The sequence below is a fragment of the Suricata suricatta genome, chromosome 1 (assembly GCF_006229205.1).
Source record: "Suricata suricatta isolate VVHF042 chromosome 1, meerkat_22Aug2017_6uvM2_HiC, whole genome shotgun sequence".
In the NCBI taxonomy this organism is placed as follows: domain Eukaryota; kingdom Metazoa; phylum Chordata; class Mammalia; order Carnivora; family Herpestidae; genus Suricata; species Suricata suricatta.
Genome location: NC_043700.1, coordinates 108,169,060 through 108,192,592, shown reverse-complemented (window position 1 = coordinate 108,192,592; position 23,533 = coordinate 108,169,060). Strand labels below are relative to the sequence as shown.

The 23,533-nt window shown below is 40.2% G+C and overlaps 3 long non-coding RNA genes across 4 annotated transcripts in view; 2 read left to right on the top strand and 1 right to left on the bottom strand.

Annotated features, from left to right (window-relative positions):
* Positions 1-5,936, top strand: part of LOC115294321 — a 19,050-nt gene extending 13,114 nt beyond the window's left edge. Inside the window, exons 2-3 of one of the 2 annotated variants that reach the window (XR_003909814.1) lie at positions 1,544-1,682; positions 5,881-5,936. This is a non-coding gene — a long non-coding RNA (uncharacterized LOC115294321). Of the gene's footprint in view, positions 1-1,543; positions 1,683-3,002; positions 3,050-5,880 lie in introns of those variants that run through there. The other variant, XR_003909815.1, reaches the window with a different exon arrangement.
* Positions 1-11,017, bottom strand: part of LOC115294317 — a 48,368-nt gene extending 37,351 nt beyond the window's left edge. The window contains exons 1-2 of the long non-coding RNA XR_003909809.1: positions 10,992-11,017; positions 2,250-2,415 (exon numbers count right to left, since the gene is read on the bottom strand). This is a non-coding gene — a long non-coding RNA (uncharacterized LOC115294317). The remainder of the gene's footprint in view (positions 1-2,249; positions 2,416-10,991) is intronic.
* On the top strand, positions 5,933-23,533 carry LOC115294311. Its single transcript, XR_003909807.1, has 3 exons — positions 5,933-5,972; positions 14,362-14,447; positions 23,368-23,533. It is a non-coding gene; the product is annotated as an uncharacterized LOC115294311 (long non-coding RNA).

Here is a 23,533-nt window from a genome sequence, read left to right as displayed (position 1 = left end):
CATCCCTTATGCATTTTCCCTATTCAAGGCCATTCCATGGAGTTTTTTCTTTTTCTTGTGAGGTTTCTTCTCTAGTACCTGTTAAAAACCAAGCCATTTTTGAAATGGTGCAGAAAGGCTTGTATTTACTGTTCACTACATTTAATCAGTTCTTACTTCCACTGAGATAGCCCTTTGCCTGCCCATCTATTCTAGGACGCATGCTGTGCCTGGCGTCGAGTACATTTGGCTCCACAGGTGGCCTCTGTGTTCTTAGAAAGTAGAGACTGTCTTACTTATCTCTGTAACTCTGATAGCGCTTAGCACACTGCCTTGGATAGGAAAGCAAGGTTCACCCTGCCACACATACTTACGTGCAGCTCACAAAGCAGGGGGCACCCATGCCATTTATCCTCTTGTTATCAAGGTGCTTACATTCTCGTGTACATATGTCTCAGGTACACACATGGGATTTGTGCATGGTAAAGTCCCTGTATACTAACCGCTGACGACACCAGGTTTGGATCATACCTGCGGGCTAGGGTTGGGGTCAATCTCTGTGTATCCTGATGGGCTACGAGAAGGGGAGAGATGGTTCCCCAGGAGAAAATCAGGGTGTTATTAATGGCAGAAAGGAAAATTGGATCCTGGACAGGAAAAAAACCACAGAAGAATACTATAACTTCTTAATTATAGACTCCCTTAATTCAAAACATGATAATTCAGTAAAGGACTAAATTTTAGTAATATTAATAGAGAAAATGTTTATTTAAAAAATTAGTACCATAAGTAAAATTACAAACATATTTTTTAGTCTATATAACAGAAGAAACTTTAAAAAAGAATGCTAATAAATTGTCTTCAGTCATTAAGATAGCCATGCATTCGTTCGTTTTAGAAATTCCTTTTGAATGCTCAGCCAGGCATTGTGGAAAATGCTACGGGTACAAACTCTTTAAGCTCAACAGATTCCCTAGTTGACATCAGTCTTGTACACTTCAAGCGGTTGAAGTAAATACTCTACGTGACAGTGTGGATGGAATTTCACTTACGTCTTATCCTGAAAAATAATGCAACTTAATTTCTTTAAGAAGCATTTTGTAAAAAGTATTTTGTAACTTAGTATTTTTAATTGATTCATCCTGGTTTTGCTTTTAGTTAAGCCAAATTAGTAATTTCACCAAATGGCGCGTTTCTCTGGCTTTTTATGTCTGAAGAACTCAAGATGACCGTATGAGAAGGCAAAAATCCTGATATCATTTATACTTCTTTTATTTTGATTCAGCTATGACAGACACGTGATCACACTTTCTAATGTAACTGATCTTTCTGATGATCAATCTCGAATCTGTGCTGAGTCTTTTTTTTTGAACCAGCTATGCGGAAACAAAGGCAGGCTTTCTTGTTTCAATTATATTGAATATTCACATTATTTCTTAAAGGAGGATTATATAACATTTAAATGAAGGCTCCAATCCATAAAATACCTGTCACAGATTAAAAACATGTACGTGGATAAGCATAATGTGTTCATTTATGGGCTATGGATCTGCTCTCCCTCAAGGAATGTTGGAAATCCGCGCGGTGTCCCTGGGCGCCGGCTCGGCCACAGCATCTGTAGCTGTAGAAGCCAGTGTGGCCCAGAAGCTCCCCACTGGCTGCACATCTGAACAGCTTCAAGAGGACAAGTTTCCCCATCAAAGGTTTGGAATAAATTACACTAAAAAATTGGCTCCAGAAAGAGTTATTTTGGATAGGACAAGGTGAAGCTCTCATGAGGTGCACTAAATGAATCCCTTCTGTGCAGAGGGTGTCTGTGGGAGAGTTGGTTGGGAGTGGTTAAAGGCTGTGGGGGAAGTGGGGGAATCTAACCCCCACACTTGGCCAGAAAAGCCAAATCTACTGACTGGACAAGGGCTTGAAAACTCAGTTTCTTAATACACAGCTTTATAACTTAATATGAACACATATCTTATGCACTAACGATCTTTTTCCTGATACTCATTTTCCAAAGAATGTCTTTTCCCTCCAATGGAGTGCTAGAGCCAGCCTGTGCCAGTTTATGAGAGCTGATTGCGAAGCTTTTAGGAATTTTGTGACCCCCCTCGTTAAACATAGCTGCTATTTAAGAATTCAGTTTCATAAATTTACAATTACAGCAGTTATATTTAAAAACAAAGGTAAGAAATAGCCTTCTCTCACCATTTTAAAATTATTTTACTACATTTTAACATGGCCCACGCTCTTGAGGCAATTTGCATCCATCATACCTGTACTGTGGACAGAGCAGATTAGACAAGGCTGTGCTCTCGCCTCACTCCTCACCACCCCGCAGCCGGTGAGTCACTCTGGTAGTCTGAAATCTGCATGGTGGGGGTATTGACACCACAGAAATTGGCTAGAAATCATGGATTGATTTATCCTTTTGTTGATTATCTAGATGTAAGAAAGTGATGGAGAAAATATTAATAACAAGAGTAGCATTAAATTTAAATGTTTTGTCTCCATATTCATTATATTGTGGACAGTCCCTCCCCCCAAAAATTGAGGGAATAATCTTCTGGTATTCAGAAACTATTATCTGATTCAGCAAAGAAGCTGATTACATCATCCATGAACAGGTATTGTTCTGATATATGTCTTTGTTGTTTATTACTCCTTAATATAAATGAAAATATTCACCAGGATTCATGTTGGAACTATACTTGTTTGATCATTGCAACCATGGGTGGCTAAGGATGCAACAGTAAGAGAAGAATCAAGGAAAGCATCCAGAAATCATTGAGTCAGTGAGAAATCAACTGACTATATGGTACTTCTGATACAGAGGCTTGAATATTTTCTTATAGTTATGTATTATAGACAAACGTTATTTATGTCAGTAAATTTATGTAACGTGTACCCATGTATTTATGTGTGCATGTTTTTCATAGAGAGCTGATTGTCAAGCCTTCCCTGGTACACCACTGCCCATAAAAGTTGAGTTTCCTACTCTTACTTAGAATTTGCCTCTATTTTTCCAGAGACAAAACCTCTTCTGTGTGAGATACTGGAGGAGTACCTATGGAACAAGTGGGGGAGAAAGGTGATTGGCCCAGTTGAGATGGCTCTTGAGACCCCCTCTCCCCACAAGTAACTACAGGTTTGCCAGAAGAGAAGGAAAAATTATACCTATACCCCCTCCTCCCTCCAAGACCTCAATCTGGGTTTGATTCATCAAAAAGCTACATGTGAAAAACAAAAATTCCAGTTATTTCCTTGGCCCACATTCCCATGGCATTCTTTTTCTCTGTGACTCTGAACCCATGGAGCCATTTTCCATCGCTTGTTACATGTTTCAGACCCTCTTTAGTTCACTGACCTACTATACCTCCTTCCCTCGTATGCACCCCTGCTCCCCGCTTAATGGTCTGGTATCTCCTGATGCTAAATGCTCTGGTCCACGGCAAGCGAGCTGCCATCTACCACCACACTCCCCACTCGCACCATCCAGAGGAAGCAATCTGGAAGCTTAATGGTGGACACTGGTGCTTTCAGAGGCAGGTGCTTCTTGGACTCCACATGATCAGTGGCTTTACCTGGGCCAGTAACCCCAGGAATGCTGACAGGGAAAAGGAGGCACATGGTGGCTACGTGGCAACTGAGGTGCTAGTTTGTGACCTATCTGAGGTGCCTCTTGGGTTTGTCTAAGTAAGAGGATGGAACTTGGTGTTTAGAGGAAAACTGGCCTTAATATTTCATCCTTCTGGGGCATGTTCCAGCATTCCAGCTTTACAAAGTGGTCTGTCTCATCCTTACTCCAGTATCCTCTTGAGAGCTGCACAATGGGGAGACTGTCTGGGCCAATGGGAAAAGTCCTGAGTTCAGGGGACTCGATTCTTCTCTTAGTTCTGCTACCGATGTGCCCTTTGGCTTTGGACAGATTATTTTACTTCTCTGAAACTTGGTTTTCTATAAAATGATCTACAGTTTTTAGGAGTATAGGTCCCTTCTAACTCTGTCATCCAATGACTCTGTCTTTTGTTTTATAGTTAGAGTAAAAGAAGCACACATCTTTGGTCAAAAGTCAAGGGCAGAGTCTAGCATATTGGTCATATCAATTCTTTGAATACGGGCCTCAAATCCTTTATGGCAGTAGGCATAAATCATAAATAATTCCAGGCTACTACTCCCAGATTTCTTAGAAGGATCAGAGCACTGACATTCTTTGGCAGATGAAAAAAGAAATTCAATTATCTGGAATGCAAAGAAAAAAAGAATATTCTCTCTTGTTGAAAATCTTTCTGAAGGGCAGTAGCAGTTTTTCTTGCTTTAGTAAGACCAGAGCATATAGCAATATTTCTTCCATTATCATGGCTCTCTTCTGCTTCAGCATTAAAATCTGAATAAGTATGTTTATGATGCATTCAGTGTCACATGCTCTGCCTATAGCAGATTTAAGAGATTGGCCTGAATGTGTGCTGTCTTACGTGTACGTGGAGGCATTTTTATCAATTGTATCTGTGGTCTCTGTTTAGATACTTTTCATAAAAGTAGGATGACAAAAAAATTTTAAATATTTTTTTGAGAGTGGTGGTATTTAGTGTTCCATTTCATTGAGTTCTGGTTAATTAAGGCTCTGAGATGTTTAAAGAATTCAGAGACATAAAACATTTGTACTATGTTCTGAGTATCAAAGACTACAGTTGTTATTTAATAAGACAGTTGCTCAGAAGCAAATGTTTTCAGATGCTGAGATAGAACAAACAATGTGCCACATCAGCCTGACCTTCCTTGGGTAGGAGCTGCTCCCCCTCTGACTTGGTTACTTCTTCAGTATAGGACCTCGGGGTAGTCCTGGCTTTACTCTATTTAAAGTGCATGTTTGAGCACCTTCTTTGTACAGTCTTCAACCCCAATGGGCTTGTGTTTTAGTATTCAGGTATAAGGCATATTCCCCACCTAGACCATGACCAATTTCCATGGCCATGGAAGAGAAAGGGAGGGTGAAAAAGATGACAAAGAAGATGAGAAAGAAGGAAAGAGATAGGAAAAACAAAAGACTAGGATTAGTCATGAAGAGTTTTTGCTTAATTTTTAAGCAGGAGAAGAGCATTCAAATCTCACCAAGAAGAACAAGAGGGCTTGTGCCCTCCACTTTTGGAGTAGCTAGGGTGGAGCTTTTTCTCTCACAGAAATCATGGGGTCTGGGTGTCAAAACTGTGGCATATAGTCCATCCGTTGGGCTGCACTGACTCAAGATTTTCCTGTTCATTGTCAAAAGTATACCACAAAACTCTGTTCTATCACAATGCTGTTTCAGTCATGCAAGGATTAGTGTCAAAACAGAAAGTGTCGAGCCACAAAGCATTGAGCTACTTACCTGAAATAATTCAGAATTAAACTAGTTTCTTGATGACCCTGGATGTCGGAGGCTTTTTGTGTATTCTTAGGTAAGAAATGAAAGTGACAGTCTTCATTTCCAGCCAACCAACCAACCAACCAACCAACCAGCCAGCCAGCCAGCCAGCCAGCTAACCAACGAAAGAAACAAAATCTCTCTCCCCACCTCCACAGCTGCTTTCCTATCAAATGCAAAACATTTTTTTTCTGGTATTGTTCTCTTGATACAGCCATGCCCTGATTATTTCTGTGTGGCTTACTCATTTCATCAATTATCCAGATAGCTTACTACTTCTCTTGCCTACCTGTTAGCATCTCTACCAATAATGTGAGAAGAAGGCCTGAGGTAACTTTACTTAGCTATATATTAACTGTTCTTGAATTGGTTTTAATGGAGAAGGTTGAAACTAATGGATACCATTAAGGTTTTACGTTATTCTTGCATTTCATTTGTTTCTGTCAGCCCTAACTCATGTTTCTACAGTATTTGAAAAGTTGTTTTCACTTCTGTATTTTTAGATTTCAAGACCAGCTCTGTCGAATGGCTGAGACCCACCTTGCAAGGTAGTGGTGGGGATGTTGATGCGCTATGCCTCCTGGCTTAATTCTAGGTAAATAAATCAATAATAACTCTTCTGAGCCTTTCACATTTCTTTTATTTTCACTGTGGAGAAGTTTAGGTAGAAATATATCTGTCTATCTGTATCATGCGTATTTTTTTTTGTGAAAAGTGTAATGGAATACAGAATGCCACACATGGGTTATTCCCACTATGAATTAGTCTCTTTTATCTGTCTCTGACCAAAACAGATGTTGGCAGCCTTTCTATTCCAGCTCTCTAAGTCAGACTAAGACTATCAGTTCCGCTTAGAAAAGCTGTAGGGAAATGATTTAACTCTTTCAATAGACCCTTACTAGTTTTTCCCTTGGTTCCTTTTGATTATAAACTACAAACAAAATTAGAATGCATCTCAATGCAACAATAAAAGAAAAATAGCAATATTAAAAATACATCAATACGACTCTAGAGGGAAGTGAATTTTTATTCAAGGAGTTTCAAGAATTCTGACATTGAAAAGACATCTTTGTTTGAGGAGGCGGCTGAATGTGTTTCCAACTTATAGTCAGCACTCATCTGCATAGAATACCAAAAGAGCCATTTTTTTTTTATTCAGAAAAAAAAAAGACAATCTATCAGAGTGTGGCAGGATGCAGCCTGCTAGGATTCTACTCTTTTCTGTAGAAAATGACCATTTAAAAAAGTCATTCTATGATTGGTGCCACAATAAAGCTCTTGTACCAGGATTCTACAACAAAATGTAAATTAAAGGAATGTGAGAAATGGAGAGACTACAAGGGAAAGAAAGGATCAAAGGGTGAGAAAGGAAGGTGAGATGATTTTTTAAAAAGTTTAAGAAATACATAGCATTTCAAGAATTAATCATGGAAAAAATGGTCTCAAGATTTGGCGGTGGTGGTAAAATTTTTTTTTGGCAAGTTACTAAATAAAAACCTGAAGCATTTTCCAAAACATGCGAAAGAAAGAGGAAAAGGCAATGACTTCTTAGACTGTAGGTAGCTGCATATGCGTTCTCTCATTGAATTCTGACACTTATCCTATGAACTGGTTATTTCTATCATTGCCTTGTCATCTAGTACCCATGCCAGGGCACCTGTGCATTAGACTCCCAGGCAATTAGTTCTGTGGAATAATGTCTCTGTTGGCACACTCCCCCCAACTCCCTTCTCTTACCCTTCCAGAAATATTGGAAATACAGGTTGGGAAGACTCTCTGTCTTGCACGAATACTTCCAACAAAATCATTACACAATAAGTATAACTAGAGATGCACTTGATCAACATGCATCTGGACCCTCAGACTCTCTGTACCGCCAAAGTAACAGCTAAGATTTATTGACATACTTCCCACCTGCTGGGAGCTATGTTAAATTCTTCACATATATTACCTAATTTAATCTTTCAGCAGCAGCCTGTGGCCTATGTGCTGTATTTTGTCTCATTTTCAGAAACTGAGGCTAAAGAGGTTGTTAGTGATCTGATATTACAGGGCCAGTAAGTGGCAAAGCCTTGCATGTGTTTTATCCCAGAGCTTGAATACCTAACTACCTCATCAGAAAATCCAGCTCTGTTGGACATTGTCCTTTACTTCTTTCACAGCCACTAAAGCAATGGGGTGCGCCCTCTGTTTCCCTTCTCCAAAAACCTCATCACAGAAACTTGAGGTGGCTCTCCTTCACCATGGGGCCTGTCACAAGTGGGAATGCTGTGTGACCTCAGAAACATCACAGAGAGGTATTTCTTAAGATGCACAGCGTTTCCTGCTGGTGATAGGTGCTGGCCAAACTGTGACTTGTTGATCACAAAAGGCCTAAAACAGGAATTTAAACAGGAAGTCACGGAGGGCAGGAATTCAGTAATTTGCCCAGGGTCACATGATATGCATGATTTCAAAGCTCATGTACTTCCTCCATGCCACATAAAAGTGAGGACTCAACCAGAGCAGGATGAAGACTTCTGATTCCCTCACCCACCCCACCTTGTTCTCTAAGATATGACTAGGAAGCCAAAAATTAAATATCTTTAGATGGATGCAGAGGGAGGGAGAGGGTAGGAAGTGCTCTACATTCTCAGCTAAGAGTACATCACACGCTTCTATGAGTACAGAGGAGGTTGGGTGAGTCTGTAAGGAGTTTTAGCCACATTACCTTCCATATGGTTAATGCCATGCTGGTGACTCAGCGGGACACTGATGAGCTCGTTTCACATATTCATTACTCAGATTACATTGTATCTTATATTGACCATTAGAATGGCCAAAAGTAATGGAATTTATTCTGGGACGGCCTCTGGAGCACTTTCAGTTTATAAACCCCGTTTTAGCTGGGTTATAAGGGGGTTGAGGGTGTGAGATTGGTGTCAGGAGAATAGAATTTGAGACAGAGGCTAACATATGTATCCAAAGTGGGAGCTAATTAGTCACAGTGACCAGGGTAAGATCAAGTTTTGTCATTTTTAAAATAGATCAATTCTCCATCCTCTTTCCATTGTACTGAAAGGTTGGGGTGTTCATTTGGTGCAGCACATTTTGGATCCATCATGGTGCTTTCAGTCAGTGAGAATCTGCTGCAAGGTGACAGTCCTGCCTACACTCTAAGCAGCCACCTGTCCCACACAGCTGTGTTGGCCCTACAGGCAATTTGGAGAACATCTGTTCAACGAGCACATTGACATACTTCCATGCAGTTTGGAAGTTGTCACAGAGCAAACTGTTGCACATTTGTCACTAGATAGTTTTTTATATGTAGTCCTCACTTATTCCTGTGGCTGACAACAAAGTAAGCATCATGTGTCTACAGAACAGCCACTTCCTGGTGACTGTACTAAAATTCAAATTTCTTGTTGACACTTTCCCCCTCCCCCAGAATTCCTCTCTCTTCATTCCACAAGTGAGCACCCCCCGTGTTCTAGGAGCAGGGGATACAGCAGGGAATGAGACAGGCAAGATCCCTAGAGCGAAGATGTGTCCTGGAGAAAGTCATCCCAAATCACGTTTTTCATCTTTGAACATACTGCCCAGCTGGACATACATATCCAGGCAATCTTGGCTAGATTAATCAAGTTTTGCTTTTACTTCAGAAATCTGCCAATGCTAATCTTCCGATGTTTCATGCATGCATTAAAAATCCCAGATCATTGTATTTACCCAACTTGTGGTGACTTGAAACACATTTTCATTTAAAGCTTGACTGGAAAGTGTTCTCCCCCCCACACCCTCATCTCCTCTCATAGACAGAATTAACAAAAACTGTACATAAGTGGATTATTGCAGCGTAACTATAACCTATTTCCTTTTATGTAAAAAAAATCCAAAAGGATAATTATAGGTAATTACTACAGTGTAAGCCTCAGTCTGTTCACCTTCTACCCTAAAGCGAGTTCATCTGGGAGTCACATACTGCAGATGGGTGCCTTATTTTTGAACAGACGGATGCTCTCCACACTTATTGATTATTGCATTTGTTTATTTTAAATTTTTTAATGTTTATTCATTCTTGAGAGAGAGAGACAGAGCACAAGCAAGGGAGGGGCGGAGAGAGAGAGGGAGACACAGATTCTGAAGCAGTCTCCAGGCGCCAAGCTGTCAGCATAGAGCCCGACGAAGGGCTTGAACCCATGAATCGTGAGATCATGACCTGAGCCAAAGTCAGGCACTCAACCGACCGAACCACCCACGCGCCCCTGATCATTGCATTTGTGACAGAATGCCTTTTGGTCACTTCCCTACTGCAGTTTGAAGTTACTATCTCTCTCCATTACATCCTTAGTTCCAGTTTCTTTTTAATGAATCAACATTCATGTTGAATTGAAGACTCAGAGAGATGGCCTTTCTTACTGTTGGTGGCAAAATATTTGCAAACCACTGTCCTGTTTATGTCTCTTAGGCTGCCCCAGAATTCCTGCAGTTCTCCTGGGAATTGCATGGAGCAATAAAATGACAGCCAGCAAAAAGGTTAGTTTGTAGGCAGGTACCAATCTTAGTCTAATTAGTCTCTAGAATTTTGTTGGCACATGATGGACTAAATAGTAGTGGTTTCTTGGAGGCAGCAAACCATTAATTTCTCTTCTCCTTCCCGGGTGACCAGGAGACAAAAGTTCATTTTCTGTTGCCAACATGGCTCCTGACCATGATTGTGTAAACATGTTCACTGATTTTATACTTTTTATAACTTTTATATTTTATGTGACTTCCTTGTACAAGTTATACCAACTTTTCTAATTGCTCAAGTTGCTAAATGAGGATGGTGTCTCCTCCATAGAATTGTGAGGATTACATCAGAGCATATATAGAGAGTGTAGCAAAGAGCCTGGTTCATTCTGGGTATACGGTGCGTTGCAATAATTTCCTCTTACCCAGAAGACTTAGTAGGACCGTTCTTTTCATGATGCTCCTGATTCCAAAATTCCTAAGTTAAATAATTAACTTCAGCTATCAGTAAGTGCCTAATAAGACATCAGTATCACCAGTGACCCACTCGGTCATTTACTTCAGTGATCTGAATAACTAGCCCTGGTGATGTTGTTTGGAGTTGTGCTCGGGTGGTCGCTCCACTCTTTAAGTGGCCTGACCCAATTTGGTAGACATACGAGGTTCAGATTTATGACATGCTTGACGAATTGGTAAATTCTTAGGAGTCCCATAAAGTGCTAGGGCAAGATTTCAATGAGTCTCCAAAACGGACACGTTTCTGTAGCTCCCCAGCTTTCCTGCAGTTAACTGTTTGGGCTGCAAATCTTCATATAAGTTAACCAACCCAAAATAAAATTTTATTTCTTACATTATTGCTATTTTAAATAATATATTTTTAAAAATAATTAATCAGAAGGGCGCCTGAGTGCCTTGGTCGGTTAAGTGACAGACCAGCTCAGGTCATGATCTCGAGGTTCCTGAGTTTGAGCCCCACATTGGGCTCTGAGCTGTCAGCACTTCTTTGGATTCTGCATCTCCTTCTCTCTCTGTCCCTTCACTGCTTGTGCTCTGTCTCTCTCACTTTCTCAAAAATGAATAAATGTTAAAAAATTTTAAAAAATTAATCAGAGATGTAACTTACACTAGTAGAAGATCCAAAAGCTGGACCTTGGGTGGGGTGATCATATGTTTTAATTTGTCCAGGACAGACTCAGTTTATGCCTGTTATCCTATTTCTAATAGCACCCCCCCCCTTACTTTTAAGAGTTGTCCAGGGGCACCTGGGAGGCTCAGTAGTTAAGCATCTGACTTCGGCTCAGGTCACAATCTCACTGTTTGTGAGGTCAAGTCCCATGTTGGGCTCTGTGCTGACAGCTCAGAGCCTGGAGCCTGCTTCAGATTCTGCGTCTTCCTTGCTCTCTGCCCCTCCCCTACTCACACTCTGTCTCTCTCTCTCTCTCAAAAATAAATAAACATTAAAAAAATTTTTTAAAAGCTGTCACAATTTGGACAATATGGTGGACTGGCCTAGTATAGTACACCATGTTCCCATCACTAGCTATGTGGTCTCTCAGGAACTCCGGCACTGGAGCAGAATTACAAATGATTACATGGCATAGCCCATGGAGGCTGCTCCCCGATAGTCTACTATGAATAGCTGAATCTGCATATGTCACGGATCTCCAGGATTTCAACTCCCACTGAGCCACATCTGTCTACCACGAAGCAGCTCCCCCTCAGATGGGATGGGGCATCTTTCAGCAGGCAGACTCCCACTTCGTTCAGAAGATTTCACCAGTGTTTGAGGTTACTTCCTATCACCAAGTTTTTATGGCATCAGAACCCCGCCTGAGTGGTTCTTTTTTCTGCTCTCAAGCTGTATTGTTGCTCGAGTGTGCTTCTTAAGACAATGAATATGTAACTCATTAAATGCCTTCAAGAAAAGGGAGATGCAAGGACCTAATTTTATTGACTGACATGGACAGCAGAGACACACAGAGCCTGCTCACATCCTTTGTAAAGTCTGGATTTGGAGACACTTCTCCACTCCCCTCCTGCCATAGGGAGAGACGCCATCACACATGTTTATTGACTGGTAGCTAGCACAGATCTGTTGGCCATATGCATGTACGTAAAACAACATAGACCTTGACAGGAGATGTTCTTGTAGCTGTGTTTAGGAAAACTTTTCTCTGTCCAGAGCTCCTGTGGTCACGTTGTTGATACCAAATCAGCTGGCTCTGAAGATCTCAATGGGTCATCTTGTATACACTCTACTCTATAGGAAGGACTATGTTCACACCAGCTCAGAAAAGCTGTCTCAAACAACAAAAATATATCAATCCTAAAGGATAAAATTCCCACTCCCCTATAGTAACACATTTTGTTTTATTCAACATCTTACCTCAAATTCTTGCACTTTATTTATTTTTTAACTCATAAATTGTGGTATATTAACACAACAAAACATTATATGGCATAAAAATTAATGAAATACTGTTGCACAGAGCAACATCGGTGGGTCTTGGAAACACAATATTGAGCAAAAGCAGTAAGTTCTACAAGACTGCCTACAGTATCTTTTATTCACTAATTTAGTAAGAAAAACTAAGCAACTTATTTTTTTTGAAAAAATATATATGCAATAAAATATAGACAGAGGTAGGGAGACAGACAGCAGCAATACATAATACAAATTGTTAATTATATACTAATTCTTGGACTGGGTGGTCAATTAATGGTTGTTCGTTATGTCATTTTAGTTGGTCAGTCAGTTATATTAATATTACCTACATCTATTTGTATTTATCCAATGCACTGAATCAAATTCATGCATTTTAATTGACTCTTCAAACTTTTTTTTAATCACCACAAGTATAGCTTTCATTTGTCATGATGCGATAGTACTATTTCAAGACCAATCCCCAAACTTGTTAATCTTGATGGAAATGAGCAAGTGCTTATGGTTAATATTACACTAACAAAACAACAGTAGCAAACACGTAGCACTAACTATGTGCCAGGCACTGGTTCAACCATTTTACATATAGTAAAAATATAATCCTCATGAAAGCTTAATGAGATGGGCACTTTTATTGTTATTTTACAGGCAAAGGAACTTAGGCTAAGTCTGGCTTCAGAGTGTGTGTGCCTACACTGTTTGCTGCCCTGGCTCTCATATACTGGTGCTGTTCTAAATTTTTTTTAATGTTTTATTTATTTTTGAGAGAGAGAGAGAGAGAAGAGAGAGCATGAGTAGGGAAGGGTCAGAGAGAGAGGGAGACACAGAATCTGAAGACAGGCTCCAGGCTCTGAGCTGTCAGCACAGAGCCTGACGTGGGGCTCAAACCCACAAACGTTGAGATCATGACCTGAGCCGAAGTTGGATGCTTAACTAACTGAGTCACCCAGACACCCCACCTAGTGATGTTCTAGAAAGCAGTAAGGGAATTGCAGCTCACAAGAAACACCTCCTGTCAAGTTCAGTGTTGCTCCACTTATGTGCATGTGGTTGACGGACCCTTCTTATGTGCCTTCAATAACCATCCCTTCCCTTAGGAAGGAGACTCACATCCTGGTCCTCACTACCTTCTTCTCTTAATGCACAGGTGATCTAAATTCGTTTGCCTCTTTCATTGTGAGGACTGCTTCCCAAACATTTAATCATTTTGGTTGTTCTCTCCAAGTGCCACACAGCATACTTTCCCTGGCACCTTCAGCCCCTGCCCACCTCTGCCTTGTTGGACACATAAAGAGGAGGGCTTTTATATGGTGTAGGGATAAACAGGGGAATAAAATCACATTCTGCTCCAATCCCCCAAATCAGAGCTCATTTAACCAGGGGGCTAAGGCAACCAGGCTTCCCTGATTCCTTTCTCTGACCCATTGAAGATAAGTCATTTAGTTTTCCATGAAGAGAGGTCCGTACTGCCACAATTACAATCCCAGTTAAAAATCTTCTTCGGTCTCTCAGAAAATGATAAGACTGGTGGGAGATGTGAATACATGTACCCTAAGCAAATAAACAGATAAAGGAGAAGCCACGCCGTGACTCCAACCAGCTGTCACACTGTTTGGAAATCTCTCCCACCTTTAGTAAATGCTGTAAGGTAATTAAAGGTTATACGTTTTTTCCTTGTTTCTTGTGGTATTGTGGTCTTCCTCCTTAAAGGAGGGCCATCCTTTCAAGTGAGATCCAACAACCTTCCTCAAAGGTTGGGAGTAAAACTGAGCCCAAATTACCTTGAAATGATATTTAATATCAGGCTTTCAGGGGTTAGAATATGAAGGTGTTTCTAATTGGAGGTCACTTGCTTATTTACATTATTTGATTTTGTGAAACTTTCACATCCATTTAGAAGATATTTTAAATAACCAGCACATGGACTACACACCATAGCTGTTCCCAAAATGTTAGTTTCTCATGGTACCATGGTATGTTAAGTCATGCTTCAGCATGGTTTAAAAATGCAATCCGGTCTCCTCACTTTCACACTTCATGTTTGGCCTAGGTTGTCCTATGGGATGTAAACAGGAACAAAGGACAGCTTTCACATCCATTCGAAGTGACTCTATCTGAAGACCAGCATTTCTCAAGGTGGGAGACTTGTCACTTTGCTGGTTCACGTGTCGGTATCTCAGGTGGTATACAATGAGCTTTTTAAAACAGTTTACTAGCTGAGACACCTGGGTGGCTCAGTCAGTTAAGCATCCAACTTCAGCTCAGGTCATGACCTCACAGTTGGTGAGTTCAAGCCCAGCGTCGAGCTTTGTGCTCACAACTCAGAGCCTGGAGCCTGCTTCAGATTCTGTGTCTCCCTCTCTCTCTGCCCCTCCCCCACTCACACTCTGTCTCTCAAAAATGAATAAATGTTTAAAAAAATTAAAAACATCTTACCAGCTTTATGTTTACTTAACATGTAGTTGAACTAATTTTAACATACAAACATATTATTTCATGGGTATTATTCCTTAAGACAAGGCTAAATACAAAAGGACCCAAAGGAAAACTTTAGTGCAAATACATCTGCTGTCCAATATGGCAAGAATTTGGAGGGAACATCATGAATGGATAAAGTTTGGGACCCATTCATATAGGACATCTTGAGACCCAGGGTCTCTGTTTTCCTGGATGTATTGATGGTTGTAGACACATGCTAAGAATTTTCTTACTCCTGGTCCAATATCTCCTAGATTTGTCTTGAAGTCTCAAATTTTTCTGCCCGTTCCTGAATCTTGATCTTGTTCTTCCCTAACCTTGGACTGGCTTTTCCAGTCTTCTGCTCTTCCTGTTCAAGGCCCCTTTTAGGCAATAAGCTTTTGTGAAGTCCAATTCCTACCCATGTAGTCACACGGCATTTGCTGTTTCTGTTACCCTGCATCCCATTCTCTCTCTCTTCCCTGGCCTCCAGTACAGTGCTGCTCTTAGCTTGCTAACCTATGTGATATGTGGGGTGTTGAGTGGCCTTGGTTTCTACCGGATGATCAGCCTAGGGGAGGGCAAAGGAAAAACCAATTCAACCAAATCATAGATCAAAGTAGGCTCAGAATTTGTTATGAGCTCTGCTCATAAGTATTCTTCTAAGTTGACCTGCTATCCATCATGCCAGTCCAAGAAAGCTCACATTCTCTCGTATTATAAATTACAGCCTCAATTGTCTAGGAACAACAGTGTTCTTTTTTAGGTGGCTTGCTTCTTCATTAGTCAAAATCCTGACTTTATTGATTTATTATTATTCTGAATTCTGGATTTCGACCAAATTGCAACGTCAAAGAATATATGCATTTTAAATTTTGATGTTTCGCCAAATTGTTCTCGAGAAAAGTTTTATAATTTATCTCTTACTACATGCTTGCTGACATGCTTGCTTTAATTTTAAATGTATAGGTCAGAAGAATACTTCATTGTTGTATTAATTCATATTGTTAAAATTATGACTGACATTTATATTTTAAAATATTTTTAATGTCTATTTATTTATTTTGAGAGAGAGAACACATGCATGCGAGCAGGAATGGAGAGAAAGAAGGAGAGAGAGAATCCCAAGCAAGCTCTGAGGTTATAGCACAGAACTGTGAGATCATGACCTGAGCTGAAAATCAAGAGTTGGATGCTTAACCCACTGAGCCACCCAGGTGCCCCTAATGTTCATATTTTAAAATTATGAGTGATATATATAAAGTTATGAGAAGATTTTCATGTTTGTCCTTTGCTTATTTTTCTTTTTTGCCTTTCTTTCGTTTTCATTTCCTCCTTCTGTCCTTCCCCTCTTTTTTTTCTTTCTCTCTACCAATTTATAATATTTCTTTCTGTACAAGCAGTATGTATTACAAAAGTTTTACTCAAGTTTATCTTTTTTACTTTCTTTATGGTATTTTCTCCTACAAAAGCTAAAAATTTTGAGGCAAATTCAATAGATTAGTCTTTCCTTTTATACTTTTTGGGTTTTATGGTTTCCATAAAAATACCCTCCCCAAATATTTTTTTAAATCCACCCATTTTAAAATTCAGATTCCTACTTTTCGAAAGAAGATTCTGTATTTGTTTCATGTATAGGATGATAAGTGAAACAAGCCACATAAACACTTTCAGGAAACAAGGGAAGATCCCATCCCGGCCTCACTCAGTGGCCTACTTCCCTTGCTCCTTTCAATCTGGGCACCACTTGGTTTTGGCTTTCGCTCCCGATCCCTGAGTCAGGCCGTATTGGTTTGGATGGCCTCTTGGAACCCACTCACTGGGGCTGTGGACCTCAATCTGGTGCAACACTATTTGTTGAGCGAATGCATCAAAGGGTCTATATTAAATAGAACAGCACCTGGGACAAAGTAAGGGTTACATAATTGTTAACTATTACTGTTTGCAAATGTTGACCTGAAACTGCCTTTTTCACAATTCAAAATGGTTAAATAGTTGAGGCTGCTGACAGTGAAGACAAAATCAATTTCTAAAATTCCAACAGGATATTATAAACAAACTAAGAAATATATATTCACCCATACTCTGTTTTGCAATATTTGAAAAGGTTGAATTATAAGTAATTCCTTTTAAAATAACTGCAGTGGTCTATTTGGAATGTGGGATGCTTGAAGTTTGAACCGAGACCTTTTGGGAGGAAGCATAATAAGAAGCTTTGCTAGAGGGTCCTTTAATATGTTCTCATCCTGTAAAGAACGGCTCTCCTGTCGAGTTTCTGCACCAGCTCCTGTGGTCTCTTCCCCTCTTGCTAAATGCCAGCCAGGTACATTCATACACAGTTGTATTTTTTGTGTGTGGAGTTTTGCATTCATTACCAAACAAATCAAGTCATTGATAAACTATTGCGGACATGTGTTTTATTTCCCATTAGATTTGGTTCTTTTTGCCAAAAAGTATACCAGTTTTTGATGGCAGAGAAGGGTCTTAGGCTTTCCAAACAGGTCTGGAGGCATCATAATTAGCCACCAACTAGCAATGCCTTTGTTTTCTTTCGTATTTCTTCAAATTCAATCATAAAAAAATGAGAACTATTTTATGAAGAACTCACTAGGAAATTCCATATCATGTGGAAAATATCTACTGTAAAAGTTAATAGTAGCCATTGCAAGGACATTGATAGACCTAATTTGCATATTTTAGACCTTATTTTAAATTCATAGTCTCTTACCATAACCTTAAATGAAATGTAAAAAAATAAAACCAAACAAATAAAAAACTGTTTTTCTGTCATCTGAGATCATTTTCCACGGGATTGGAACTCTTACTCAGGCTTGTCAAGCAGGGTGCTGGAGCTGGATGCCACCAACTTGGGAGTGATGAATATGTGCATCTCTTCCCAACTCTGTCTTTAGTGACTTCATGTTGATAGTTTGAAGTTGTTCTTTCTGGGAGTATTTATGCTACCGAAATTGGCAAATGTATACATCAGGGCTCATTTTCCAAGAGCCATTTGAGGAGCGCACCACTGGTTTCTTACATCTTACAAAGGGAGGTGATTAACAGGCTATTGCTGGAATAATTTGCTTTCTGAGTTGATATAACTGTATATCTAAGGGATTATGTAACTAAAGTCAACAGTTTGGCTTTAAATTATAGAATGACTACCTAGTTCTTGACGCAGCAAATGGGACTTAGCAATAAACATAATCTTACCTGGAAAAGGCTATAAATGTTTTGTAGGCCTGTCTCCTATTCTTGCTATGGCTGTTATTTTTGGCTCTCCTGACACTCCTCCCTCTTTTCTGATAATAGCATCTTGATTTTCTTTTGGCAACTCTCAGTCCACATGGATTAGAAGAGAGGGATTATAGACTCCATGCCCAGCCTCCTTTTCTGCTCTAAGGGAGTGGACATGACCCAGACCTGGCAAAAGAGGGTGCTTCATGCCCATGACCACCAAGAATTGTGCGAGGGCAGGCACATGACTCAGTTCTGGCTAATGGAATTGCTGCTTTCCTGTTACCATAAAAATAGGTTCAGAGGAGACACTTGGCCAGAGCTAGAGAGAATTCCAGCAATTGCTCGTGCCATCAATAAAGAAGAAACCCCTACCATTCCTGTTGTGTAGTTGATGTAGTGTAAGACTGAAGCTATAGGTTGTCATCTTTGCCACCAAATAAGGATTGACCTGCCTGAGTAAGAAGCCAACACAAAGGCAGGCAGAACTGAGTGATAGAGATTCCTGATGATATCATGTGAGCTTCTGGATCCATCTATGCTGACTCTAGAATTATACTGAAGCAGTTAATTTTCTTGTTGCTTAAGCCAACTAAACTAAATTAGTTTTTGCCATGTTCAAGTGAGAGCTCTCACTAATATAGATCCTTTCTGTAATAACTCTAATGAACACTCAGCAACTGACTCTTGAGTACATCTCGAGATAAGGCCCTCACTATTTTCTGAAGGAGTTCATTTCCTTTCTGGAGGATTAGAAAATTCTACATTGATCCCAAACTTATCTCCTTTCATTGGTCTTATGTGGGTTATCAAGAGCAACACTTCTTTTATTTTTATTTTTTTAATGTTTATTTATATTTGAGAGGGAGAGAGAGAGAAACAGAGTGAGAGCTGGGGAGGGGCAAAGAGAGAGGGAGACACAGAATCTGAAGCAGGGTCCAGGCTCTGAGCTGTCAGCACAGAGCCCAATGTGGGGCTTGATCTCACAGACCATGAGATCATGACCTGAGCCAAAGTTGGACACTTAACCAATGGAGCCAACCAGGCGCCCCGCCAACCCTTCTAAGTGTACAGCTTTATCTGACTTCCTGCCCTTCACAAACTTAATTACCATGTTTCTGCTAAATCTTTGTTAGCTAACTATCCTTAGTCTCCTCACAGATCCTGCATGATTCTCATCTCCTTAGGCACACTCTTATGGAGGTACAATTGGTCAATATCTTTTTAAACACATGGCATACTTATAGATGTGCTATTTGTCACATGGCTAAACACTGTAGAGAGGGATTATTATCTTGTTCTACCTGGAGAACCATTAGCGAGATGCCTAAGGGGGAGAGTGTATGGTTAAGATCTGGCTTCCATTTCTAGTTTTACTTATACTTCTATTTCTTTAAAAATTTTTTTAATGTTTATTTTTGAGGGAGAAAAAGAGACAGCATGAGTGGGAGAGGGACAGAGGGAGAGGGAGACACGAAATCTGAAGCAGGCTCCAGGCTCTGAGCTGTCAGCACAGAGTCCAACGCAGGGCTCAAACCCGTGAACCGTGAGATCATGACCTGAGCCAACGTCGGACGCTTAACTGACTGAGCCACCCAGGAGCCTTTTATACTTCTAATATTCCACTCCTTCAGGGTTTATTTTCCCTTTTGACTCCAGGGGTCTTCTCACCCTTTACCCCTTCTCTCTCTATCTCACCACTGTTGCCCCACTCCCACCCCACACCCCCACCCACTACTCATATTAAATAAACAGTAAGGAAAGAGTTTGACTCATATAATGAGTTGAAGTGAAAAATAAATGGTAAGTTTCATGTGCCATCTTTCTTCAGGGGTGTTTTTGTTTCCACAGACAAAGCCTTGTTTAGTTGAGTCAAAGAACAAAAGTTTCAATTGTGGAGTTTTAGCTGTCTGTGAGCCATATTGAGAAGGTGATTTATTGAAATGATATCATGTTTGGGCCCCCTTTGCTCACAGACTCTTTGCCAGCCTTCGATCTCCAGGGCCCTGCTTTGGCAACCTGCCTCCCCTCCCCCCGCCAGCTCTCACATTTACACCCAGTCCCTCTGAGCTTACTGATGTCCGGCTGCACTTTTGCCTTCTTCTTCATGAAGCAAAATACGTCTTCTTCTCAGTGGAAAACAGATTAGACAAAAACAAAACAGACATTTCTCTTGTGAAAAGAGCAAAGGTCCTCCTGCCACTGGGACAGAAATGACCTCAATGTCCTGGATGCTATTCAAAATAAGAATTAGGGCTACATATTTTACATATTGCAATCATTCAGAGATCACGTACTTCAGCCGTTTTTAACCACAGTCCAACTCTATAGGTTTGATTGGGCAACCAATCTATCTGATACTATCATTTAAGTGACTAAAATTGCAGACCCAGGTCTTTATTTTCATTTCAGACACATAGATTCTATCTGGTTTCAGCATTCTTTTTACATTGCTAATAAAGGAGTTATGTGTGTGCAGTTGTTGTATCCCAGAGACTAGCCTAATTCCTGGGTCTCAGGAAATTTTTTGGCGGTTGTTTACAAAAAATTAGTATGTAGATCTAAATATTCAAAGCAGTATCACAAAGCTACTTGAAACATCCTCAGAGCTTGAGTTCTTCAGCAAGTTTAATGGGGTTTTTCTATAAAACTTATTTATGGAGGAAAATTTATGATAATGTGGGTCCATCTTGTACTAAATCCTAGGATATTCAATTCTCAGAAGTAGCAGAAAGACCTCTTTATAATATCACTTTTCCCAACGTCAGTGTGCTTTGGAAATAGACCACCAGGCCGGCATGATAGTGACATCCTTGTGTATACACACATTGAATTCCTCAAGCAATGGATGATTTTCACCAAGCTGGCATCTCCTCAAAAAATCGAAACTAAATTTTTCTTTTGGTGAGTTTTCGTGTTGAGAATCCTTTCCAACTCACTTCCCAGTCTCTCTCCATGAAACCACCACCGGTTAGTGGAAACCTAGGGTACTTGATGGGGTGGGATACAATGATCAGTCCCTCAGTCTGTTTTCTCCTTTCAATAAACAGCTCTTTTCTAAGGGAATTGCTGGTGGTTTGATCCTTGGCAGGTACTCGCCTCAAAAACGTGTCTTACAAGAGCAAGCAGTTCTTCTGAGTAGAATGAGCACCTTTCAGGGCCCTTTCTGTTTGTTTAGTTTCTTGATTATATGAAGTACATTAAAACCAGTCCAAGGCCCATTAACATAATTTTCATGCATGTTAGTTCTGGCAAAACACACTAGGCAGGAACTGTATGATAAATGAGATAAAAAATTTTTGATGGAGCAGTGAAATAAAATAAACTTCTGCCCTATAAGAAAACAAATCATGACTAGTGGTGTGTGTGGGGATCAGTTTGTGTTAGGGTGGCATTCTGAGGGTGGCTTCTCATCCTTAGAATGTTCTGCGGAGAAAGAGCCCCTATCTAATTTCAACAAGGTCTAGTGGCAGCTTTAAAATAAAATATTATATCCTTTGTTTAGGATTTGGTCATGCAGGCTATGGATTATGTGAAGGTCCCTGTTACTCCCTTTTCTTGGCTGCCTTTAGTACTTTGCCTAAAGAAAGGTCAAGGGCGGACAGAAGAAATGTAATTTATATAAGTTTATGCTGAGACTTAGTAACACCTTAGGGAAGAAATTGTCGAAGTTGAGTGGATTCTACCAAGTTTAATTTCTAACAAGTTTAATTTAGCTTAGTTAGTAGTTTACAGACTGTTATATGAGCAGGCCCTGTTCAAAGTATCTAAGATAGTAGTAGAAGCAGGTTAATGGAGCCTGGCCTGAAAATATAGCCTTCTTGTCAGATAGGCCTGGAAAACATTCTTCACGGTGATATCACAGTCTCGTTGTGCTCCCCCTCACCCACTGTGAAAGGTAGAAAGAATCTCAGAGAATACCTTAAGAGTGTTTGTTTTTGAAGACATTTAAAGAACTGGCCCCTGGAAATAAGATATATTATTTCCCAGCATGTCAACTGTTCTGACGTCACCTGAGTTTTGCATCACTGAGACCATCTCCAGTGCAAAGCTGGGTTTCTTGGGTGAGAGGAGGAAAATCCCACACAGGCCTCACGCCCTGGAAGAAGGTGATAAAATCACACTCCTGTGTGTTTTGGGTTTTCTTTTTACTCCTCAATGACTGATCAACAGGAGAAATTCAGTAAAGTAACAGGAATGAGAAGATCAGGATGATTGATGCATTTCAAATGTCCGTGCCAATGCTGCCATCGCAGACAGCACTGTCAGTAATTGTGAGCTGCTTATACTCCACATGGGACAGGAAGTCCTTGAGTTTCTGCTTTGAAACACATGGAAAAACATAGCACCCTATCTTTACCACCCACAGCGCATTCTAGCCTGCCTAGAGTTAAACAAGCCATTGGATCTTCCACCGTAATAAAAATCCTCATTATCTCACTAGTCTATGTTGATGTTGCCTTAAGTTTGGTTTTGGAATGCTAAGAAAACAGTAGCAGCATGATTTGGGGGGTCTTCCTAAATTCCCCCCCACACACACAAAAAAACCACAGGGTGAATTGTATGCTATATGAATGAATATATATATATGGAAACTCAAGATCATAAACTGTAAGGAAAAAACAGAGCAACTAGATCATAAAGCCAAAAATCCATGGACAGCTATGAAAAAGCCAGGGAACAAGGTAAACCAGTGACCCCTAGCATATGAGCCACAAGATCTCTATCTTTCTGACATCTGTGTAAAAGAAAACAGAGGGAAGTAATAGGGCTGGATTTGATAAATATTAGAATAATGGATGAGCCCCCAAATAGATGAAACTGGGAATGAAAGGAGATCATTTTGATAACAGCTGACTTTGTCAGGACAATTGCTGGTGATACAAAGTTCTCATGTTAAGGCTTAAAGTGACCAGGGCAATGTAACATCTGTGTGCTCTCAAAACTCACCCACCAGGGCCCTCTGCCAGTGCAGAACCTCACAGTGAAAGTATGCAGAAAAGAGAGGGTTCAGATAAAAGTGGGTAAGTATGGAAAACAGAGCTGGGAAATCTTAGAGAGCAAGTGCCCTGCTTGTGTGTGTGTGTGTGTGTGTGTGTGCGTGCACATGCACGTGCGCATTTGTGCATGAAAACTAGACTTTATTTTTTTAGAAATAACTTTTTAGATACAGAGAAGTTGGGAAGACAATACAAAGAGCTCCCATATACTTCCCACCCAGTTTCCCCTATTACATCTTACATGGTACAGCTATTACAATTAATGACCCAATATTAATACATTATTATTGACTGATGTTTGTACTTTGTTCAGATTTCCTTAGTTTTTACCCAGTGTCCTTTTTCTGTTTCATCCCATCCAGGATACCACATTACATCTACTTATCATGCCTCCTTAGGCTCCTCTGGGCTGTAACAGTTTCTGAGACCTCCCTTGTTTGTCACGATCTTGGCTGTTTTGAGGAGTACTGGTCAGGTATTCGTCGCTTCCATGTGTCCATATTTTAAATGATCTACAAAAACAACAGA